The sequence below is a fragment of the Uloborus diversus genome, chromosome 3 (genome assembly GCF_026930045.1).
Source record: "Uloborus diversus isolate 005 chromosome 3, Udiv.v.3.1, whole genome shotgun sequence".
Taxonomy (NCBI): Eukaryota; Metazoa; Arthropoda; class Arachnida; order Araneae; family Uloboridae; genus Uloborus; species Uloborus diversus.
The window spans coordinates 181,071,334-181,097,801 of NC_072733.1; the positions used below are offsets into that span (position 1 = coordinate 181,071,334).

Consider the following 26,468-nt stretch of genomic DNA (forward strand, 5'->3'; position numbering starts at 1 on the left):
ATTCATATGGGGTACTACCCCATGTGATTAAAAGACCTATGTGCCAAATTAGAAAAAGATCTGACAAAAGCCTGGATTTTTGTAAGGAAAACTCCCCTAATGAGGGAGGGGGGGGGGTGCCCCTAAAGCGGGAAGAATATTTCAAACTGTTTGGACTATATCGCGATGTAAGGATGGCGATGCATCACGATGTAGAAATTCCTACATCGCCCTGTCCTACTGGGAATATAAAAGTGCTACTTCCTCAGCAGACATTGGGTTTTGGAAAAATAAATCATGTGTCACTTTTATGCACAGTTACATCGATATATGCTCGGGAGAAATCTGCTGTGGATTTTCTTCTTCATTGCATTGCATGAAAAAATTCCAGATAAAAAAAAAAAAAAAAAAAAAGGTTTTTATCCAACTTATACCACAAATTTCAAAGAAAAAGTACAATAAAATGAACAACGTTAAGTTAGTATATCTTTGTTCTAAAATTAGATACAGAAAATAAAATTTGATAATCTTAAGAAAAAGCTTACCTTTTTCTTTTTCCAATCAATTATTTGTTTTATTAATTTTGCTTGCATGTAGAATGTTTATTTGGCCAAATTTATGTTTAATACAGGAACTTTATTATTGCATGCATTTCATACTTCATACTTTGAAAACAATTCTCTGCCAAAATTGCAAAAGGTATTTGAAAATATAAATCTTAAAAAAAAGCAGATGTAAAATAAATTTTTTGGTAAAATTAATTTAGTGTAATGTTTGTTAAATAATTATAAAATATACCTTTGCTTTTTAACCCTAAGTTTTATTATTATTTCCAAACATGTGTAACATGAAATCAATGTATAATATACGAACACTCTGAATATTGTTATAATTATGGAAAAAATCTTCGTCTGTCTTGGTTCTGATTATCTCCGTGATGTTGGATCCATCCTAAAAGAGTTTAAAAAAGAAAATATATGTATAATAAGTAAATGTGTAAGTCCATGGGTGTATGCCCTAATGCACATTGATCTTCTTTCTATTTCGAGGCAAGTTTTAAATGCAGCAGCTTATTTCTGAAATAAAGCGTTTTCCCCCACAATTTCTTTCAAAATTGTTCCCCTTTAGGTAAAAAGCTACGATTCTCTTGTGACTTTAAGGAGCATCTGATTTCATTTTCATATTTTTCAAAATATGATTATTTCGACGGTGACAGATATTTTTTCCAAGCAGATTGCAAGAGTGAGTTATTTTTACAGCGGATGGGCAAAATTTTTATTTAGGTAGACAGACAATGATTTCTCTCAGTTGGTATCTGAAATTAATTTCTGAATAGCGTTCTGGAATTAGAGTTTCTACAATTTATCGACAATCAGCATTACTTAGCCATTAAACTAGTTAACTCTTTTGCATATCAAGTAGTGAATTTTCATTTTTTTTCCGAGCTATAAAAATAATCAAGGGTGCGGCAATTGTTGATCTGTGATTTTTTTTTTTTTTAATTTTTTTTTTCAGCCGACAGCCAAAATACACTTTTTTCTCCCGACTTTCGTTTTCGAATTTGCAGTTTTCTTGACGAATGTTTTCTGAAGTACTGAATCCACCACAAATTAGTTCTATTAAGATACTAACAAATTAAGTAGTACTGAAACTGATGATTATGATTTATTTTTACTTTTTTCAGAAATTTTATTGTGTTATATTATCAATAAGCAACATTTACTTACCGAGCCTTACCTACTTAAACCACTACCAAATTAGAGTCAAAAACCCAGGGCTCCAACACTCGATTAATTGATATCCTTGATATCTTTAAAAAATATTACCTTGAAATCTGATACCTTGAAATCTTTAAAAAATATTCAAACAAAATCATAAAATCGTCAGAATTAATTACTGGTACAAGAATATTCAAACGTCGCTCTACTAGTTTGAGACGGAGGGAGTATTAATAAGGAAGTATTACCTTTTCCCCAAGCATATTTGATTTCTAAAATATGCAATTTTCACGCAGTAAATAAAAAACACGCCAAGGGAGAAGAGTTGCCAAAGACAGGGGAAACCCAATAACATAGTGCTTTTCTTTGTGTCTTGAGAACGAACTGACAAATATCGATGGATTTTTTTTATTTTTTTTTCATTATCCTTTCAATTTTTCAATTAAAGTATAGCTGTTCGGTTAAAATTTCAGACATTTTACTTTGCATCCAGCATAAATCACAACTGTAATTTACATTTGGATTGATTGGTAGTTCATCTATAAAACGCTTCTTGGTCTGCTTTCATGTTGACTCGGATTTCTCATTTTTTGTTGACAATACCTTGAAACGGCAAATATGACAATAAAATTAATGCTGCTTTACTTTTAGCCGTAGAAACTATGTATAATAGAAAAACTCATAATTATCATAAATCATGTAACACAAATTAACATAGAAAACTTATAAATTTAGTGTATTAAATGTGGAAACAAACAACAAAAAATGCTTATCATTATTATTTTCAAAACATGCTACTATATATGTATTTTTTTTAAATCGAGGTTAAACATTAAAACTCTATTTTCATTAATTTATTTATTTTGTGGAAAAATTAAAAAAAATATTGAAAATATTCTGCTGAAATATCAATTACAAAGATAGAGTTCTTTACGGAAATTAATATCTTCTCTAACTTAAAATGATTTGTATTAAATTGATATTTACTTTACTTCATGTTTTATGCAAGTAAAAAAAAAGGCTCCACAAATAATGAACATAAGCACTTATTGCTAGAAACATCTGCCGTAGGGAAAGAGATTATATAAACAACATGGGGTAAGCATTTATAAGTCCTGTCTACGAGCGTAAAAAAAAAAAAAAAAAAAGGGTATCATTTCCAATCCAAAAGCTGATATAAGCGGTTTGCATTTATTTTTTATTGCATCAAAAGCTTTTTTTTCCTCGAGTTTCATCGGTTTTATTCAAAGATTGCTAAACAATAATTTTAAAATATTTTCTACGAACACTTTTGTGTTATAAAGTTCTTGATACTTTTTGATTATTAATTTCTTCAAAATCATATTTTATTTTGCTATTAAAATATTTCATGCAGTTTTGTAATATTGTTTACCCATTCCAAAATATTAATTTTTACTAATGGGTAGAGCAATATTTCATTGAAAATGATAAGTGTATGAACATTTTTGGGAGCAACTGTATAAATTATAACATTGAATAAAACATTACATGTAGAGTGGAAGAAGAAAAGATATCAATACTTATTGGGGGACGGGTACATATTTGTTTAAGAAAATAAAAATGCACAGTGAAAAAAATTTGAACTATTAAACTAAAAAATACACTTTGTTACACAGAATTATTTTTGTAAAATTCATGGAGAAGAATGAAGACACATAACCATGCAATACATTCAACGTTGAAATTAAAAGCTTCAAAGTTCTATGCCTTTTATAAAAGCGCTGTATTTATCATCTGCGTTAGTTTAGCTACGGTGGAATTTTTTTTATTTTTTTTGTAAGTTTAAATTTGTACAAATTCTGTGGTCATGTTTAACATTTTTTTAATGAAATAAAGGAAGTACGTTTTTGGAAACTAATGTCAATAAACCAACATTTCCTTTTGCATATATAAAAAAACAACGCTAGTTAAGCCTAACGTGGAGGTGACTCAAAGTTAGTTCAAAAAACACACAGAGTTCTAAACCTAATCGAACGGTTTGTTTTCAATTTTAATGTGTTTTAAACACAACTATAAGCACAACATTAAACAAAAATGTAACAATAAATAAAAGAAAAAGCACATTGCACATACAAATTTTAATAAATACTTAACCTTTTTTTATGAATCCTTTAGGATAATTTAACGAGCAAGTACAAGACTGAAACGAAAACTCCCAGAATGCACTGCAATATGACGAAATCGGGACAAAATAATTTCGTCAAAAAGTTGAGATTTCTGGTTTTGTCAAATATCACGTGATTTGATGACGAAAGTGTCGTCGAAAATAACGAAATAGTGCTCGAGGATTGCCAAATCGTCAAAATTGAGCGTTTCATTTTTGACAGTGTACACACAAACACACATACCTTCCCTACACACACATAAACACACGCCTACATACACACACACACTCGTGATTGCGAAAAACATAATTTGAATTCAAGAGGTCAAAATTCAAGTTATTTTTTTTTTTTTTAATTATTTTTTTATGTGGGCGTTTGAGAAATTATGCAAAATATTTTGCGTTGATTTTCAGGTTTCTACCTCCGTAGATAACGCCGCTGCGGCATAATCTTTGATTAATTAATTTGAAAGCAAATAATCTAATGCTTCATGCGATTTCTAGCCCTTTTTACCCCCACAGCCCTTAAACTAAGTGCGCCACAGAAAGATTTTTCTGACCCCAGTCCCGTGGGAAGAAAATCCTATTTCAAACGCGATGAGAAAAAAAAAATTGCAAAAGAGCGATTTTTCATATTTTTTGAAAATTGTTTAAGACTTTTTAAACGCCATTTTGCTGAAGAATATTTCTAAATTCATTTAGGGAAAGGACAAAAATACTGATCTTCCATCTGTAAGCCAAAGCAATTCCCATCAGCAAAAAATATTTTTAAAATATGTGATATTTTTTTTAATTACAATTTTTAAATCGAGCAATTTTTATACATTTTGTGATTTTTTGAAAAGACGTTTTAAAATACGATATTACTAAAGTTTTAAATTTTTAAGTTCACCCAGTACAGTGAAAAAGCTTTTCTTTTGATGTCAAAAGGGGGGATAAATTTCTCGTTTTTTTTTTGTCCCAAAAATATGCTTTTTTTAAGACAATATTTTCAAATACAGAACAAGGTTCAACACACGATTCCGGTCAAAATTAAAAATGGCTTTTTGCCTTTGATTATCATGATCAGTTAGTGACTGCAATACTGGGCCCAAAACGCCAAATGCCATACCGGTATTCTGTACTTTTTTTTTTCGTGATACCGGAGTACAGGTATTAGAAATTTCTCAAAAAAGGATCAAACACGTGCTTGTTTTGTTGCCATAATTCATAATTTGTTTAATATGAAAATTTATTGTGAATAAATATAAAATGAAGGATCAAGCGTAATAATGAAAAATCGATGATATTAAGAAGCATAATGCATCGATTGAATTGGCTATGAGTCTGGATCTCATTTTAGTGCAAAAATTTCCTGTAGTTGAAAATATTCTTTCTGAATTCACGCTGGTCATTGGTACTGTTAGCAATGCGCGATACACCTCCTAGAAGTGCCTCGGAGTCCTTCACCTTCTAATCTTTCGGTCTCTTGCGTACTAATTTAAGATAAGTCGTTTTTTCTCTTTCCTTTTTTTTGGGGGGGGGGGGGGGCGTTTCTTTTGTATTGTGTGTAATTTTTTTCTATTTATAGCTAGTTAAAATTTCTCTTCAAGAGACGATTATTTTCTAATATTATGTATCATCGAAGATTTCCTCTTGATCAGGATAGGCTTCTGTTTGCTTTTTTTTAACCCTTGAGTTTTAACTTTTCGATGAACTTGACTAGATCTGCTCTGGTTAATTTCTTTTTTTTTTTTTTTTCATTTTCTTTTCAAAGTTATTCATGATTATGCAAGTATCTGACAGAATTTTGCAGCTCACTATGCCTTAAAATTTCAAAACGCTATGTGATTGCTAAATTGCATCTCGCCAAGCGCACAGATAAATTGCGAGACAAGATCACAAACCAAATAATTTTGACAACAAATTACTATTTGTTATACTAACAGAAAAGAGTTTTTCTCTAAATTCAGTACAGTTGAAAAAAATATTTAAAAAACAGTCACAAAATATTGCTGCTATTACTGACTTGAGTAAATTATTCATATCACATATACATTTGCAAACATACTTCAAGTTAACTTTTACAAAAAGACAAGTGAATGAACAAGAAAGTTGACGAAATAGAAACATGGTGCATATAAAAGCACGAAAATTTCATTCATCACATCGCCTATTGATAGAAATATGGGGAATGTAGTCTTTCTGTTACTTTTATTTATCAATATTCTGCTAATTTGTGTTTTTGAAGCAAAATTTTTACATCAATAGAGTGATTTTGGTACTGTCTCATCGGAAAAGAATTGCACTTTTAAAATACCAGTGAATATCTAAAAATATAAATTGAAAACTCCTAAATTAAAAACTTATTAACATTTATTATTTACAGCAAATATCGAAAATATCGGTATTTTATCTCAGCCAATACCGGTATTGGATCATTCCATGTCAAGTGATCCAAAGCTTGAACATAAAATGGACGATAACTCAGCACCAAACATAGATAGAAAGATTTGGTGAAAAGCATTTTAAAATACATTAGTTGCTGTTTAATAGGTTATGCAACATCACTAATTTCAGAAAAATTTTCATTTTTAAAAAATGAAATTTAAAGTTTAAATTTAAATTTCTCAGAAAACGTATAATGATTTTTTTTTAAAAACTTTCTCAAAAGTTTGTATGCATTTTATCTTTATTTGTGCAAAGTTCCAAGTTGGGAACTCAATGGGATCATGTTATTTGTGAATTTTTAAATAAAATTTGACTTATGAAATAAAGACATTTTTCAGATTCTAAGTAGTTAATTATGGGGTTCTCTTAAAAAAAAAAAAAAAAAAAAGCTGGCACGTATGAGTAATAATCACAACAAGCTGGGTCGCACGCTGCTAAACATTAGTAGTGACTAAGAGGCTTATAAATGGGGGGGAGGGGGTCATAAAAACTAAACGTCAGAAAAACTTTAACAGACAAATAGAACCACTCATTCGTAGCTTTTTTTTTTCTTTCGGAAAGTGGGACGGTAGGGTGAAGTTGAGAGGGGGGGGGGGCAATCTGGAATGAAGCTTTACAACATGGAAGGCTGTGCTCAAACTAGCAAAATTTGTTTGATCTATAACTGCTTTTAATATATGCATAAATAGATCTCGTTGCATTGCTCTCCTTTACAAATGAAATTAAAAAGAAAACTAGCATTCAAGAAAAGAAAAAAACAGCTGCACTCCAAAGGTTGCAGAAAGACAGTTTTATGTGGACAGAGATATGATCTGACACTTACTTAGATTTATTTTTAGTTTAGTGTGAAAACAATGGAAAAACACTGAAACAACACGGAGTAAAACACTACTATTTTGCTACGATCTTGGGGCAAACTATTTCTTTCCTCCTTCCAAAATTGAAGGTTGGTGCAGGGGTAGGGGATGAAACGAATCATAACATTCCTTATCAGATAGTAAATTAATCAAGTACACTTTTTGAAGTTCGGATTGAAAAAGAAACACTTGGTCTAAAAAAAAAGCATCAGGTGAGGCGTGATACTAGTATAGTGTTAATCGTATGTTTGGGTGGGGGGGGGGGGGTAATGTACTTCGTCTTGCTTTAAAGAAGAACATTTACCAACTTTTACTACGTTTTCTATTCATTTTATTTTATTTTATTTTATTCATTTATTTATTTTTTACATTTTGAAAACTGTTTTGAAAAAAAAATTGAAGTGGTGGTACGGTTGAAGCGGTGGTTTTTTCTTATATATATATACATTAGGGTGGTCCTTATGTATATGGGAAATTTTTTTTCGGAATTCAATAAGTGACGCCACCTAGTTTTGTGACACTATAATAAAGAGTAATCGGTGCAAAATTTGAACTCGATCGGTCAATAATAACACGTGCCCCTAGGACGTTGAACTTTAACACTTTTGATAATTTTCCCACAAATCTTCGAGTTTTTACTTCAGACCCCGTACATCGTTTCTCCTATGTTTGCAAAATATTTTTACAGCGAGGTAGCACTAAAATTAATCTTTTTAATTACTTCATATCGTCTAAAGATTTTACATTGAATAAGAAACAAATAGTGATTTAGAAACTTTACCTTAATCGTACGCTTTTCTCAATCTATCTGAATCGTGTGCATTTTTTTCCCGATAGTCTTGGACTGTCTGTAAAATACTAAATTGCTTTCGTGACTCATATTTGGTAAATTGATGGTGACATTCTTCGATTAATTGTGCTCCTCTTTCAGTTGTATCATTCACAACTTTTAGCATTTTAACGATATCTCTTCCCTTTAAATAGCTTCCTTCATTTTGCCATGAATCAGAATCAATTAGGAAAACATCTTTTGGTGTTTGCAACTTATCAAACAGTTTTATTGACTTGTAATTGATTCTATAAAGAGAAAGATCTTTACTAAGAAAGTATTCCAAATCATCTATTGTTATCTGAAATTTTTGTACAGTCATCAGACACGTCTTCCTATTCAACAAGCATTTTTTTGAAGTAGTCTTTTCCAATCTTCAAAGGTTACTCCTTCATCTAATACGGACAAAGCTACTAGTTCACCCCCTAAGTACCATAAGTGGTTTATGAATTTTTCAATCACTGCTTCTGTTGCATGTTTGTCATCATTTTGTACGCTGCAGGTTTATTAGACACTAGACTTTATATTAATTTAAAAGGCCTAGAATGGTTTGCTGCGAAAAACTATATCTTCATTCAACATTTAACTGCAAAACAGCATTTACGGGCAATCTCTTCATGTAAGGTCAATTTAAATTGTTTCCTAAATATATAAAGATTCAAACAATAAATTCCTTTTGTCACCCATCTGGCTCACAGATAAGCTCCAGGTTGCCGAAAACATATCCCTGTAGGAGGGAGGACTTCACCAAGAAATAGTATTACACGTTATGAGAATTCTCTGTAATATTTCTTAATTCCGCTTTCTACGAACAATAATATGTCATCAAATTCTTCTCTTAGAATTTAAGTGGTATGTGTACTTTTTGAATTTTGAAGCGCTTAAATAATGGAATATCGAGCCTAGAACTAAGAAAAGCAAGAACTTCTTTAAAGACACTCTGCAGTACGATTTCAAGTGCATGATGATAGCAATACAAATGCAATATATCACCGTTCAGCTTTTGCTCTAAAAAAATACATGCACAATTTATACGACCGGTATTGTAAGCCGCTGCATAAAACACTACAGCTTGAACAGTAATAAAGAGCAATCATCTAAGATATCATATACAACTGAAGAAATATCTCAGAAATTCTGAGTAGATGTTCAGCATTGGAACCTGAAGCTATCATGGTAAGCCTATCTGCGTTTTTTTTCCAGTTACATCTGGATGTAGCTTTGTATCCCAGGGAATAACTGAAAAATCTAAATTTAAATTCATGAAATCTGATTTTACCTTTCGAAGATTTTCTCTTGCTCTCTCAAGGAATTTACGATTGATCATAAGGTTATTTGGATTTAAATTTACTGCATCTACATAGGCTGTTAATAAATGAGCAGCATCTTTGTCCCTAATATGGCATTTGTCTAACATTGATGAATGCGAGCAGATCTCAATAGTTGTAAAGCTTTTTTGCGGATAGGCGGATTTTGGCTGTGAATTCTGGGGGTGCAACAATATAGCAGTGGCATAGCTAGGGAGGGCAGAGAGGGTGGTCCGCTCGGGGCGGCGATTCAGCACTTTTGGTGTGAAAAAAAATCAAATAAGGGAATCATACTTTACATCTAATACTGAAGGCAAAGGAGAAAAAAAAAAAACCTTTGAAATGTAAGGTTTTGGTATGACTGAACGGTCATTCACTTAATGTCTTTAAATTGTAATTCAACACTTAAATTGTATTTTTAAAACTTAAATTTCGGAAAATATTCAAATATGTAATATCAAATATATTTCTGTAAAAGTTGTTTCTTTACCAGTGCTGAATTAATGCAGGGAAAACAAATAATTGGAACTTTGTTACGGAATAAAAGCTGATTCAAAAGCTTCAGTTTTGATAAAGATTCGGTAGAGAACCCCATTCCCCCAAAAGTTACTTTTAACTGCGATTTTTAATGTAAATTCAGAATATTTCTCCGAGATAGGCGCCTGACCCCGCCCCCTTCATTTTTGTAGGAAGAATACGGATTAAATTAGTCTCCCTTTGTTACCTTAAATGAAGTTTTCTATTTTGAACGATAATTTTCAATGGTTTAATGCAGTCCTGGCTTTAATGTATTACATACGTCTCAATGAAAAGGTGGCAAATAGAGGAACCGCCCCGGGCGACAGGAACTGTAGCTACGCCATTGCAATACAGGGGATGGGGGGGGCACTGCAAATAGCGACTAAAGCTGCTATTTTGACGGCAAAGGCGACTATTTTGATGACAAAAGCGAGTATTTTGCAATCAGTTGTAAAATACAGCGACTATTTTAGTAAGTGTAAGTAAAATTCGTAAAAAAAGCTAGTTTTTTTTCTCCTAGAAAAAAAATTGTAAAAAAATTAAAAAATCGCTTTTAAGTTTACCTTTTAGTTACCACGGAAAAAAAGAAAAGTTTTACCGCGTCCATTTTTTGAAAGCAATTGTTTTAATAAGTGGGAAAATGAAATGTAATAAAACATTCACGACGGGAAAAAATGGCGAAGTTTATATTTTTGTATAAAAAAAGTTTCGTGAAGTTTTGTCGCGATCGTATAAGATCGTAATTTTCGTAACGGTATCGTTTTTGTAAGTGCGATTTTCGTAAAGGTTAAGTTTTTGCAATCGCGATTTCTGTTTCTCATCTATTTCTTTTTCTTTCTTTTCACTGTTTTTTGGTTTTTAATTTCTTTTATTCGTACTATACATTCATTTTTTTTTTTTTAACGAGAGCTAATTTTCTTTCGATCGGAAATATGAATGTGACGCTTCGATCTCTTTTTATACAGTCAGTATTTTACTGTTGACTTTAATTAACAGTCAGATAGTGAGAAAAATATACTAGAATCTGTCAGTGCTGATATCTCTCTCTAGTGTTTTTTTGGGTTGGGCTAAAATTTGGAAAATATTTTTTCAAGTTTTCCTTTTTAAAGGTTGTTTGGAGAAAATTTACCCCACGTAGATCTGTCCCACTTCATGGCATTAAAATGATATAAATGCTTTATTTTTTTTTAAGTAGGATTTAAGTATTTTCTGTATCTGATAACTATTTTGGAGACTATTACTCATTTTAAAGGCAACAAAAGCAACTAATTTTAGTAGCGGAACTCAATGATAGCACTGCCCCGCCTCCTTCATAAAATTTTGAAATTTTACAGTGGAAATGTTGGTTTTCAGTTAATTTCAGTGTGTAAGGACTTTATGTTGTTTTTGAAGAAGAATATCACAATAGCCATATTGTTTGACTTTATCAGCCATGGTTGTTTCAAAGAAAAAGAAATTGTAATGTTATACTAATACATACCCAATTACAGAGTATTAAGTTATCATATAATACAGCGCTGAAAAATAATCAAAGGAATGTTTTTATTTGATTTATGTAATTATTTATCATCTTTCTGTTTTAAATGGAGAAATACTTCTTTTTAGTTCATTCAGCACAATTTCTCTCTCACTGGCCGTGTGTGATGACCGGGTCACAAAATAAGCTGCATATTATTGTATTTTTGGTTTTACTTTCAAGTAAATTAACTTGCATTTAGCTGTAGAAAAATATAAGTTGTTTTACGAAATTCTTGAGGAGAAATATATATTTTCTCCTAGTAAAATATATTTCATTTAAATTTTCTTTGAAAATCCAACCAAAATTGTTGGGGGTGCGGCGCACCCCCTGGCACCCCCGTAAATCCGCCTATGGTTGATATAGACAAGATATAGAAAAAAGGTTCAACAGGTTAGGATAGATACCTATTTCGGTTTCTAAATCTTGTGAATTGAAAAAGGAATTTGATGATAATAAAGGACTATGTACTGAAATAGAAGACAGTTTAAAGTATAGATTTTTACATTATTCCGATCTGTAATTTTTTTAAATTTAAATTTATATTTGAAAAATAGAGTTTATTTTTATGGTAGGGTAATCGAGGATTTTTCAAAATTTAAATTATAAGAATGCATAAACATTTAAGTATATAACTAAAGAACAGCGAATTAAAATATAATTGTCATTACTTATTTTTATAGCATGGAAACCTAGTGACCCTTTTTGCCACACCTATTACATACACAGAAAATTTTCTATTTCAACACCCCCAAAGCCTGGAGCAGGCAATTTGTTGTTGTCAAAAATCATTCATTAATGGCCTTTAGAATCCCTTGTGTCTATCTTGGTGGAAAGAAATGTTCCCCTGTCGCTTGGTTTGAAACGAGCGCGAAAGCGGTATGCCTGTCCTAAGGCCATTGGTGTACATGTACTCTATGTAATATGTAAAATTTTACAGAATGAAAGTGAGAGAATGGTTGGTCTGGAAGTAACACCATCTATTGAGGTTCAAAATTACTTTACATATGAAACCTAGGAATATTTTTACATAAAAATGAGAAAATCCGTAATTTTTTCTTCGAAACTCAAAAAAGAGGGCCCTAGGGCACGTGTTAATATTCATGGATTGACTTAAAATTTTGCATGGATCATTTATTTGTATAATGGAACAAATTGAGGGGGCGTCGTGTAAAATATCTACAACTTCAAAAATAAGGACCACCCTAATATATATATATATATATATATATATATATATATATATATATATATATATATATATATATATATATATATATATATATATATATAAAATTAAGCAAACAGAATTTCAAATATTAAACAAATTATATATAATTAATGATGATAAAAAGGAAAATTGCAAACAGCTATTAAATAGGAAAAGATAAAGTATGAATCCAGAGCTCATCAGCCGTGTGGAGGATTCATTAATTATGGTCAAAAGACCAAAAAATTTAACTATGAACTAAAAGAGAATGTTTAAGCTCCAGTATATGCAATATAGAGTAGCATTGGGCAAAAGCACCACTTACTAAACTAAATGCTACTCCCAATGCTACTCTATATTGCATGTACTGGAGCTTAAACATTATCTTTCAGTTCATAGTTAAATTTTTGGTCTTTTGACCATAATTAATGAATCCTCCACGGCTGATGAGCTCTGGATTCATACTTTATCTTTTCCTATTTAATAGCTGTTTGCAATTTTCCTTTTTATCATCATTTATTATATATAATTTGTTTAATATTTGAAATTCTGTTTGCTTAATTTTGTATTTACTTGGCTTTTTAGTTTTGCTGCGTTGCGCATCTATGGGCTTTTGGTGTGGTCTTTTCAATATTTTTCACTTTTATTTTATTATTATTATTATTATTATTATTATATATATATATATATATATATATATATATATATATATATATATATATATATATATATATATATATATATATATATATATATATATATATATATATATATATATATATATATATTACATTTTGAAAACAGTTTTGAAAAAAAAAAGAGATTAAAAGTGGTGGTGCGGGGGGGGGGGGAGGGCTTACCAATTTACAGGTTTACGCCAGTTCATTTAAAGCATAGTCATGTTTACTTACAACTCACTAGACCATCACCAGTAAGAGAACCACATATTTAACTAATTAGAATCTGATAAATGTCATTATTTCATAACTCAAGTTTTATTCAAAAATTCATAAAAATATGATCCCATTGGGATCCCAACTTGAAGTTTTGCACAAACGAAAATAAAAAACACACAAAATTTTGAGATTAAAAAAAAATATTATACGTTTTCTGAGAAATTTAAATTTTTAATTTTAATTTCATTTTTAAGAAAAGAATTTTTTTTATAAAATTAGTCATGTTGCATATCATATTAAACAGCAACTAATGTCCTTTAAAATCCTTTTTACCAAATCTATCTATCTATATTTTTGATGCTGAGTTATCATCCATTTTGTGTTCAAGTATAAATGAGAAAAGAGGGTTTTTCTGAAAAAAAAGAGGGTTTTTCAGAAAATCAGAGTCTCATAAATAAAAAAATAAAAGAGATAAAAATCTAAAAATTTGAACTTTTTATTACCTCGAAGGCTACAATCGATAAGCCAAAATTCAAAATACAAAAAGGTGAGGGAAATAATTTCCCAAATTTTGGATCACACTTGACTTTGAATGACCCTGATTACGAAATTGCAAAATAACTCAAATGCTGGTAATTGCGATCACTACTTGTAGTGATGTCACAGGATTTCGATTCGATACTGGATGAATTTACTTTTTTTACTTTACTACACTTTTTAAAAATTATTTTGATGTGATTTTTTTATATAGTTCTTTATATCATTCCAATAATGTATGATTTAAACTTTTTGTTTTATATAATACATATTTTGAATGCATGAACGATTTTTTTAATCTAGTGCCAGTTTGTTAAGCTGAGTAACAACGCTCAAACAGGATGAGATTTTTATTCATATTTATTAATTGTTGTTAAACTACTGCAAAATTATTACGTCATTTCACTTGCTATTTTTTTTTTTTTTTTTTTTTTTGTGTTTTATTATTAACTCTCATTTGTTTCAACTTTTCAGTTATAGTATATAAATTTGATGATAATTGCTATAAAACAACAGTAATCACGTTGCTTAAGTTACATTCCGAAAGAAAATAACTACCTTTACTTTTGTACAGTTATGCGTATTTTTTTTTTTTTATCTCGAACTGATTCTCCTTAGAGAAAAACAATACCTCATGAACCGCAATCAGTCAAAAAAAACTACAAATGCAGCAAACACGGCAAAAAGAAACAGATGAAGACAGATGACAAAGACACAGATAAGACTAGCAATGGCTGCTTTCATACCGCCGCCAAATTTACAGAAGCAACCATCGTAGTCGGCTTCTTTGCTCAAAAAATTGGATAGCCTTAAAAGCGTTTTGTGTCAAAGGACCAAACAGTTACCCCATGAAGGCGGCTAGATATTATAATAATAATGAAATTAATTCCCTTTTACCATGCCGCTCTATGGACGAAGGACGTTTCCCTCTTCAAAATACAAAATTAAGCAATCTTGGCGGTAAAATTCATCTTTCGCAAGATTGTAACTTGTAAATAAATCTTATGGTAAATAGCATTCTAATCGGCATATTAGCTCAGCGATAAAATGAGATATTTTCCAAAATCTTCTCTCTTACTTTTTAAATAGTAATATTTTTTTGTCAAAGATTAAGACAGAAAATTGTTTTCTTATGAAATAAAGAATTGTAGAATATTTCCCTTGTAGAACTGAAATAAAATAACTCTACCAGCCTCCTGTGTGTAGTAAAATGCGACTGACGAAGACCAAGTGCCTGGGACCACGGTAGCAGAAACAGTGCGTCGCAGATTCTTGAGAGCGTGAAAACTGTTTCATACACTGTAAAAAAATTCCGAAACGTTACTAGTTATTTCCGTGGAACGTTTCGGGATTTCAGAGGTTTTCACCTATTTCCCCGTAAAATCAAGTAACTTCGCAAAATTTTTCCTGCATTGCTAAAAAATGCACGAATGCAGACTTTTCACTAATGTGAAAAAAATTTTTTGCTACCAGTTTAAACATTGACTGAGCGTGTTTATTAAGTGTATCTTTTCTGGCATGATTGTGGCCCGTCCAGACTGACTAAGCTCCCTGTGGGAGTGAATAAGTTACTAGATAGCTGCAGCTTTGCGATGCAGGATTTGCAGGCAAGGAATATGCTTGGTTCTTGCTTGCAATTTTCGCGTAGCTTTGGCCATGGTTGCTCTAATGTTTCTGGAGCTTTCTTGGTAAATCAGGAAGGCTCTAATCCAAATACGTTAAACCTATTTAATTTTTATAGAAGGTTCACGACTGGCTCTAATAGGGGAGATTTCCCAATATTTCAGAAAGGTTACTGACTTTTATCGGAAAACGTACCTAGTTTTTTAAGATATGTTACTGGTTGAAATTGGGCACATCAGCTGCCTATTTTTTTCCAGGAACGTTTCTGAATCGTTTTTACAGTAGTTGTGGGAGAAAAAACGCTACATTTCAGCTAATGAAGATGTGTACCATATTTTCTGGGATATAATACACAGGTAGTATACGTCTTGTATTAGCATCTTATTTTTGAGCACTGCTCGGAGTCGAATCAGAATTTACGGTTAATCTGAAGTCGGTTTGTCTCGTAGACTATTTTGTTACTTTTGATTTGCGTAGCAGAATTCTTACAAAATGCTGCTACTGATCCTGGGACCGGATACCTTTGTCTCCAAAGAGCGTATAAATATGGAGGCTTGATCGTCCAGGCTGGGAGTTGGAAGATGGACTGAAAACCCTGCCCCGTAAAAGACAATATTAAGAAACAACTAGCAAGAGAAACATAGCGACTGTCAAAACAGGTAATGGGGGAACGGACATCGGATATGGACTAATGATAATATATATATATATATATATATATATATATATATATATATATATATATATATATATATATATATATATATACCACATGACCAAAAGTATTAGGACACTTTCAAAAATTCACATTTTTAAGGACTTCTCAAGAAATAAGAGACCAATTGCTTTGTAGATTTTGTCATATAAAAAGTATTTTCCAACTGTCATTTTCCAATAAAAGTTTTATCCCCCTCGTAAATAACTGAGAATAAGCTTTAAATTTCAGAAATTGACTTGCATACTATGTATAATTATTTTACATACTTTCGAGAAAGTATCACTGATATTCACGAAGATATAAGCATTTCTTTCAAAACTACGAATTTTATTTGAAGGTTTTTGGCCCATAGCAAGCAAAGTTTTCCATCAAAGCTTACCAAACTTTCAGAAAACTTCACAGCATATAAGAGAAGTATAATACTGAAATTTGTGAAATTAAAATATTGAAAATTTGATAAGATATGGACATTTAAAGCAATTAATTTTTTTCTGCGTACACTGTAAAAAAAATCCGGAAACGTTTCTGAGTATATCGTGCAGCTGCGGTTCATGAAATTTTCAAAAACGTTTCTGAGTATTTCGGAATTCTCTTTCTGTAATGTCCAGAAACGTGTCTGAGTATTTCGGAATCCTCTTTCAATGTTTCTGAGTATTTTGGAATACTCTTTCTGTAATTTTCAGAAACGTTTCTGAGTATTTCGGAATCCGCTTTCCGTAATTTCCAGAAATGTTTCTGAGTATTCTGTGCAGCTGTGGTTCATGAAAGTTTCGAAAACGTTTCCGAGTATTTCGGAATTCTCCAAACATTTTTCAAAAACGTTTCCGAGAATTTCGAAATCCTTTTTCCGTGATTTTTCTTAAAATATAATTTTTTACTATAGTATTGCATACCATATCAGTTTCAGTTCTTTCATATCTAACAGCAATGAAACAAGCAATTTTAGAATCATTCGTGGATTTTTTTTTTCTGAATTTCTAATGACAAATAGCATGGTTAACAGCATAACATATGCACAGTTATAAATTTTTGAAAATTTATGAAATAATATAGTAGTTTCATTCCTAATCACAAAATCGGTCAGGGGGAGGGGGGGGGGGGTACTTTCTCAAAGGTGGGATTGTTTGTTAAACAATCTTAAACTTCAGTTTTTGTCTCAATATTTTCAAGACAAAATTATCAACATATTGTATTTTTTAATGCAGAACTTAAAAACATATCTTGTATCAAACTTGATAGCTTTTATTTTCGGATAAAATTTGATAGAACTTACCTACCCTTCGCGTTCCGGAATTCGTTCACCTCAAGTCTATTTCTCTGACGAACAAAGTGTACCGAAAAGTGCCAACAGAGAAATTGGTGGATTTAAATATGACACCAAGTCCTCCTGTTGGAACCATTCGGGTTGATTCTTCTGCTCTTGCCCCTTTTCCAGTTCATCACAAATATAAATACTTAATCAAAATAGGTTACTGATTTTATTTTTACAAGGTGCGCAAAATGCATTATAATATTTTATTTATTAAAACATTGAATTCTATTGCATGATTATTCCATTTCATATGTACGAGATCCCCCCCCCCCCCACACACTGTAAAAAATCTCGGGAAAACACTCTGAATATACAAAACAGTTTTCCGTAATACACAGATTCGTACGCCCTCCGCAGTTTTCTGCTATAATCAAAAACCTTTCCCGTTTAGCAAGAAAGTAAGAGTCGACGCATGCGCAGCTCACACGGCAATTTTATAGTCCAGCAGCAAATCTAAACTGAAACTTTCGAAAGCACGCAATGAAAACAAGTGCTGACTCATGTATGCGAAGTAACACTCATCAAGGGGATTAGTAGAAGTTTTGTTCCTCGCATGAATTCACTGAAGATAATTTTGAAGTCTTATATTTTCTTGCTTATGTATCGTCATGAGATTGAATTTGAAGCTATGTCACTTATTTTTAAGTACGAAATGCAAATTCTCGACGCATGCTCGCGGAAGGAATACAAACTGAAATTAAAAACCAAATAACTGCCGAGAGGACGCCATGTAAATTCATTGCGCCGCATAACTTGTGTAGGTAATTTACTTTTTTCTTGGATACTTTTCTTCTTTCTACCAAATGGGTAATTTTTGTTGGCAGAATTTTATTCTGTCATAAAAATCACCTTTTTTGGTGACCAAAGCCTGCAAAAGACCACCACTGACGAATAGGTAAGTCGCTTTGCAACTCTATTACTTTAAAGAGACTTAGTTCATATAAATCTCGTTAAAAAAAAACTATTTTCCTCAGTATCATTTTTTCGTTGTGAACTATTGCAATTTGAAAATATTTTACATTACATAGAACACATATTTAAAGTGCAAGTGTGTCTAGTTTTGTTCTGTAAAATTTATGAATTGAATATTATAAAAAAACTTTAAATAAGTGTTATTGTGTACTTTGTTTTTATGTGTCAATCTCAGTTAATATTTGGCTGAACATTTATGTATCAAGCATCATGAATTAAATGTTATAATATGCAAATTGTCAGGTTTGATAGTTCGTCTTTAAGGTTGCATGTTTTCATTCTCTTGTAAACAGTGTAGCTAGATTGTATGAAGTAAAAAAAGAACTATCTCTTGTAATTAGGAACATAGTGCTTCAGTATTATCTAAATGACGATATCTCTTTAAATATTTGCATTAGCGAAACGCTTTAAATTAGTTAAATGTGTATTAATTTCTTTAACAAATAGATGCATATATGTATTTTAAAGTGTCTTCATTTTTTTTCGTTTTACGAGCCTCAATTTTACCAAAAGCAAAAAAAAAAGACTTAATAAAATAATTTTGTATTTTTACACCATATTAAAGTATTTGATTTATAATTTATATGATACTTTGATTTATAATGTATATGATACTTTGATTTATAATGTATATGATGTTGCTTTTTCAAGGGGGGGGGGGCGCTTCATAGCGTTTTATGGGTGCACCATCACTCTTATAGTGGGGGGGGGATTCTCGTATATATGAAATGGAATAATCATGTAATAGAGTTCAATGTTTTAATAAATAAAATATATAATGCATTTTGCGCACATTGTAAAAATAAAATCAGTAACCTATTTTGATTAAGTATTTATATTTGTGATGAACTGGAAAAGGGCAAGAGCAGAAGAATCAACCCGAATGGTTCCAACAGGAGGACTTGGTGTCATATTTAAATTCACCAATTTCTCTGTTGGCACTTTTCGGTACACTTTGTTCGTCAGAGAAATAGACTTGAGGTGAACGAATTCCGGAACGCGAAGGGTTGTTAAGTTCTGTCAAATTTTATCCGAAAATAAAAGCTATCAAGTTTGATACAAGATATGTTTTTAAGTTCTGCATTAAAAATACAATATGTTGATAATTTTGTCTTGAAAATATTGGGACAAAAACTGAAGTTTAAGATTGTTTAACAAACAATCCCACTTTTGAGAAAGTACCCCCCCCCCCCTCCCCTCCCCTGACGATTTTGTGATTAGGAATGAAACTACTAGATAATTTCATAATTTTTCAAAAATTTATAACTGTGCATATGTTATGCTGTTAACCATGCTATTTGTCATTAGAAATTCAAAAAAAAAAAAAAATCCACGAATGATTCTAAAATTGCTTGTATTATTGCTCTTAGATATGAAAGAATTGAAACTGATATGGTATGCAATACTATAATAAAGAATTATATTTTAGAAAAAATCACGGAAAAAGGATTCCGAAATTCTCGGAAACGTTTTTGAAAATTGTTTGGAGAATTCCGAAATACTCGGAAACGTTTTCGAAACTTTCATGAACCACAGCTGTACGATATACTCAGAAACGTTTCCGGATTTTTTTTACAGTGCACCATAAGAGTGATGGTGCACCCATAAAATGCTATAAAGCGCCCCCCCCCCCTTAAAAAAAGCAATCCCTGAAAATGTCAATGGCAGTCTGCGTGGTGAACGCCCCTCGTCTTCTCCCCATATGTACATTGTATATTAATAACATAGTATTTAAAAAATGATCACTTTTAAAACAATGACATGAAATAATATTTCTTTTTATTTCGGCTAGTAAATGCAGCTGTTCCATTTTTGCCACTGACTCATTCCTCCTGACTGTCCTATATTAAACTAGTATATCCACGAAGGAAATGTTATTTACCGAACAACTAATGCCAAGGAATTTTTTATTGTCAACCACATTTAACAAAATGAATAAGCACATGAATTAATTGCATAACTATGTTGCTTACTAATAGATAACTGGGCCATTTTCTAATGGTATAAATATTTTTAAATAAATGAATAAATTATAATAAAAAAAGATAAATAATACTGGCACATTTTTTGTGAAGCATATTACAATACTAGAAAATATTTGCATTACCATATTTTTAATGAATTAAACAATTGATTTTTTTTTTTTTTTTTTTTTTTGGACCAATGTATGTATATCCAAGTATTTCGAAATAACTTTTCTGTGATTGCTTTTCAAATATAAATCTTATTTCTTTTGCGTAATTAATCAGTTTCAATTAGTTACAACAAATAGTACACTGCGCACATAGGTATGTAGGATAACTTTAAATTAATTCGATAAACCCAAAAACAGTTACAATTGGAGCCTTATCAAATGCAAATCAACAAAAATATAAATGTATATATCAACATGTTTTAAAATATTCATTAATACTTACAAGTGAACATAAGCGGAAGAAAATCTAAGTACCTCCATTACAACTGGATAAGTAATCCAAAGGGTTTCGTTTCATTAAGTATAAAAACGGCTGTTGAAACTATTCACGCTTGAACACACAATATATATGTAATCATGGTTGCACTGGAAATTGTAAAGAAGCAAATCGTTATTAACTAACTTAATAGCTGCGTACATCGTCTAAAAAATCAAGGACAACCCAAAATGCAAAGGCGTAAAATTAGTTTCGACATAATTTACTACTCTCTAGACATGAAATAACAAACAATCCAATGCAAACAGTTGCTGACTGCAGCAACCATAGATAAGGAAAAAATAAGCTCTCGTTATTTCCGACTCACTGGCGCCAGTGTTGGAAGGATAAAATACGTTTCGAAGCATTGCGCCTCACTTCCGCTTCTAGATTTTTTGAAATAACAAAAAGCTTTCTGAATAATGAGGAATTCGCTATTGGGATGAAGGATTTTTATTATTTCGGAAACGTTTCCGATATATCCAGAAACGTTTCCGAAATTTGTTACAGTGTATGCTTAAAAGATAGCAATTTATAACTAGCATAATCTAAAACCCAACTAGATTCCTCAACTCATAACAAAATTCCAGTTCAATGTCTTAAAAATTCGGAAAGTTATCAGCAATCGAATGAGCAGAATTTCAACACTTCTTGTATAGCGACGAATGGTGAGAGGTCGTTCCCAAGTTTGCAACATTTGCTTGCAATCGTTCAGTGTGATTCATGATCAAAGCAGATTATTTGCGAACGACCCCCACGGTTCGTCGCCTATCCAAGAATTGTTGAAATTCGGTTCTTTCGATCGCTGATAACTTTCTGAATCTTGAAGATATTGAACTGGAATTTTATTATGTGTTGAAGAATCTAGTTGAATTTTTGATTATGAAAGTTACAAATTGCTATCTTTCGCGCATGTGCAGTGAAAAATTAATTCCTTTTAATGTTCATGTCTACATCACTTCATCATTTTAATTTCAAATTTCAGTATTATACTTCTCTTGTGTGCTGTCAAGTTTTCAGAAAATTTGGTTAGCATTGATGGACAACTTTGCAGGTTATGGGTCAAAAACCTTCAAATAAAATTCGTAGTTTTGAAAGAAATGTTTATATCTTCGTGAATATCAGTGATACTTTCTCAAAAGTAAGTAAAATAATTGTACATAATATGCAAGCCAATTTCTGAAATTAAAATCTTATTCTCAGCTATTTACGATGAGTTATGATCAAAAAGCGTTTTTGTTTTCCTCAATTTGTTACTGATCCCCAAAACACGCGACGGGGATATAACTTTTATTGAAAATAATATATATATATATATATATATATATATATATATATATATATATATATATATATATATATATATATATATATATATATATATATATATATATATATATATATATATATATATATGTGTGTGTGTGTGTGTGTGTGTGTGTGTGTGTGTGCATAATGTGTCTCAGTTATACGTTTCAGAACTCCGAGGAGGAATAGGGTGCATCCTGACGGCTTGAAATCATGCAAGGTATGATTCAAAAGTTTCATGACTAATCTCAGAACTGGAAATTTATTGGATATTTAAGTACAGCGGACTAAAATTCTTCAAAATATGATCCTTCAGCATCAACACAGCGCTGCCAGCGCGTTTTCCATTGTTCGTAGCCCTTCTGGAAGTCCTCGACCAACTGCTGTCAAGGTCTCTCGTCGCTGAACTGTTTTTTTTTTTTATTCGGGAGAAGAGGAAAAAGTCCCTTGGACCCAAGTCGAGGCTGTAGTGTGTGTACGGCAGTGTTGTCAAGTTGAACTTGATCCACACTTCATCGGCAGTGAGCGACGCGTGAGTGGGCGCGTTGTCGTGGTGGAGAATCCAATCGCCCTTGATCGCCGGACGAATGTGGTGGATCCGATCCCTCAAGCGACAGGGTGCTCTAAGTGCAGCTCCATTTTCGTATCTCCCACTTTTTGACCAAAGTCAATGACACGAACACTCACGCAGCAAGCGATACGCATTCTCCAGTGTTCCGAAGCCAACTTCCGTAGTTTCCTTTCGTTCACTGACCCCCCCCCCCCCCCCCACTACTTCCCCAGCCCGTCCGCGCGTGTTCCCCTTCTCGGAAAAAAATAAGTCTTGAAACTTCTGAATCATACCTTGCATAGCAAAGAGGAGTCGGAAATGCTTTCCTTTATTTTATCACAACTTTATTCTCATGTTGGCAACTAGTTTGTGTCTTTCGGATAAAGGAGCATGAACTTCAGTGTTTGTATAACCATTATGATTCTCCTACGTGGTCACGCGTTAGCTTTCACACTTCTACAAAGGAAAAAGTTGTTGGCTACTTTTTAAACAGAATTACTAAATATAACCTGCAAGGACAACCGATGAAGAAAAACACGCTAGAATTTAAATAAAGCAATATGATACATTTAATTTCATGTTTTCAGCAATTGATTACATTTGGGGGTTTGGGGCAGTCCATAAATGATGTCATTGCTTTTTCAAGCAAATTCCCCTCCCCCCTCATTCACAAAGTGTCATTCTTTACCTTACCCCTCCAGTCCCCTTGCATCATGTCACGCTGTTTTTCATAAGCATATTGTTAAGAAAAAAAGCGCGATGTTACACGTATTGTTACCTTACCTGTACAAGTAGTCCTTAACTTCTTGTTCCTATGATCCTCCAACCTCCTCAAAGCCTGACAGCTTTTGTGGAGGATCCCTTTTTTCGTGTGTTCTTCACAAAATAATCATTGATTGAATTCGTTACTCTCTATTACTTTTGAACAGTTGAACTGAAAACCCACAAAAAGAGATGCGATTGGCTACTATTTACTGCCTCACAAAAACCGAAATTCAAAAATGAAAGTATCCCCGTTTTTAGTCTTCAAATCGCTTCAAGAGATAAACAGCTTCAATATGACATCAAACATAACTTCCTTCATGTGCCCACAAATGCTGCCGTTTGAGTTTATTAATATTGCGTCCCCCATCCCTCAATTGACTCCCTCGGGCAACACCACTTTATATAATTATGTAATTCTGACGTCAGGCGGGGTGAAAGAGAAAGTGAGAGAAACAACCAACTATCGTTCTCTATATGTCGCGCTGAATCATGCGCACTACCATGACCCTGAAGTCGATCCTAATTCTGACGCCAAATTCAAATGTCTTCAGCCTGCAAACAGATCTTCGACGAGCGTTATTCCACAGCTATTAGCACCCGTTTAACTTGCACAGAAAGTGGTGTGGTTTTACCGAGATCAAGTACTTCCGCGTGAATTTCAAACGACCAAGAAGGATTATATCATCACAATACTCAGTGCATATTGAATTAAAGTAAGTAGATTTTTTTCCTTGATGAATATTATAAATTTTGTCATTTTCTTTTAAATAGTTCCGTTTCCGACTGTTATGCTCAAAAAAAAAAAAAAAGGATTCTATGGTAATTAAGTTTGGAAATTTACTGTTTATCAAAATACATCAGAGGCACTAACGAGATATTACTTTTTTCTAGCTATGGTGTTCGGAAAATTACTAAAAAGTATCTTTAGTAATTAAATAATTAAATTTAGGAATTAACGTTTTATCAGAATACGCTAAAAACACTGAAGAAATATTCCATTTTTTAACTCTTACTCAATTAATATTAGTAGAAAATATTCCTATTTTTTCCAAAGAGTAACATTTTTCATTTGTTTTTCAGATGTCTTTTTCTTAAGATTTGTATTTGTGCAAAACTAATAAGATTTTTTTTAATAGTTAATTTTGTGATAAACTATTTATTAGAGAAAAATGTAAACTATTTTTTTGAATTTTTAATCAATTGCTACAATACACAAGTAAAAATGTTTTTTAGTTTTTTCTTCAATAGGTTCTAGTTTTTTGTTTTCAATTTTCGTAAAATTTGTATTTTTGCGAAAATTATCAGATTTTTTTTATTATTATTAGTTTTGGAACAAACTATTTATCAGTATAACATCTTTTAGTTTTCGAATTCTAGATCAATTAATTTTATGCTAATATAAACACAGCATGTTTGAAAATTTTTATTCAATAGCCTAATTTTTTTCATTTTCATGTAAATTTCTTTTTCCTTCCTTTTATTTTCGAGAAAAATTGACGAACTCAGATGTCTATTTGGTACGGTAATGACAATGCACTTTATACGATTTGTAATTATTTCTGATTAAATATTAAAAAGTTATTATCTACTTCTAAATTGTTTCTTATGTTAGTATATCCTGAAAATTAGCACAAGTTTTATAATTCTAGCGAACAAAATAATTTATTGAAAGGTACCATATTTATTTCCCTGAAATAAAAATTCTTATTTGTGTTCTCGAAAAACAATAAATGTTTCACGAATAATCAATATAGTTGATAAACTATTTAGCTGAAAACAATAATCACTGAAAATTCTCGCTATTAAATTAGTCAATTCATTTAGGCACTTAAGTGTTTATGCGATTGAATGATTAAATTTTTATCACTTACCTTCAATTAATATTTTTTTTGTAATGAGAACTCACAAAAAATAAATCGGGTATTCATTGTAACAAATTTAATTATTTATCTTCACATAGTTTAACTCATGAACTTTCAGTCTAACTGCATTGAATAACCATAATTCCTAGCATTTCTGGTTTCTGTAAAAGCATTTATTTTCGTGAAAATGAATAATAGCTCGGTAATTTGACGCAATTTTGACTGACGCAATACAAAACAGTAAGTACTTTATAACATTCAACACAAAATATACATTGTCCAAAGAGTCTTTTCCGCTGGATTATTTTATTTTTTAAGCATAATTTAATGTATAGGGGAGAGCAGGGCTAGAAGTTCCGTTTTTTAAACAAGTTCAAAATTTGCTATGAAAACGTAGTTCTAGAATTATTACTCTGAAATTAAAATAGAGTATTATATGCACCTATGATGTAACAACTTTTTTTGCGTAATATTTCGTACGATATTTTTATTATTAATTTTATAGTACCAAAAGTCAAGAAGGAACAACTTGCCCCTACTTGGGGCTAGTTGTTCTGCGGGTGGGGCAAGTTGTTCCGATATCATCACGACGATGTTAAACGATGATCATTTCGACATGAACATTGTTTCGAGACAAGTATTTTGTTAAAGGTCTAATTTGTGATTTAAAAGAAAAATGTTGATCAAAAACAAGTGTTTACTTAAATATTAATAATCAAATGTTTTTCTTAAACTTAAAAAAAAACTTAACTTATTGACCATTTCAGCATTGATAATTTGTATTTTTAGGTTCAATTATTTCCCTTTAAGTACAAATACATATATTAAGACACATTTAATGAATATAATAGTATTATAATATATTAACATAATAAAATATAGTAGGAATAGAATAATGTAGTAAAATGAAATAAAATATTTGACTGCTTCTGTAGCTAATAAACTACGATAAGTAGTTCAGTCTGCAACCATAACAGAAAACCAT

The 26,468-nt window shown here is 31.4% G+C and overlaps 1 protein-coding gene across 3 annotated transcripts in view; it reads left to right on the forward strand.

Moving 5' to 3' along the window:
- Nucleotides 1–24,129: 24,129 nt before the first annotated feature.
- Nucleotides 24,130–26,468, forward strand: part of LOC129218423 (scavenger receptor class B member 1-like) — a 126,082-nt gene continuing 123,743 nt past the window's right edge. For all 3 annotated transcript variants that reach the window (XM_054852676.1, XM_054852679.1, XM_054852677.1), the window contains exon 1: nt 24,130–24,334. The gene's annotated coding sequence lies outside the window, so the exon portion shown is untranslated. The remainder of the gene's footprint in view (nt 24,335–26,468) is intronic.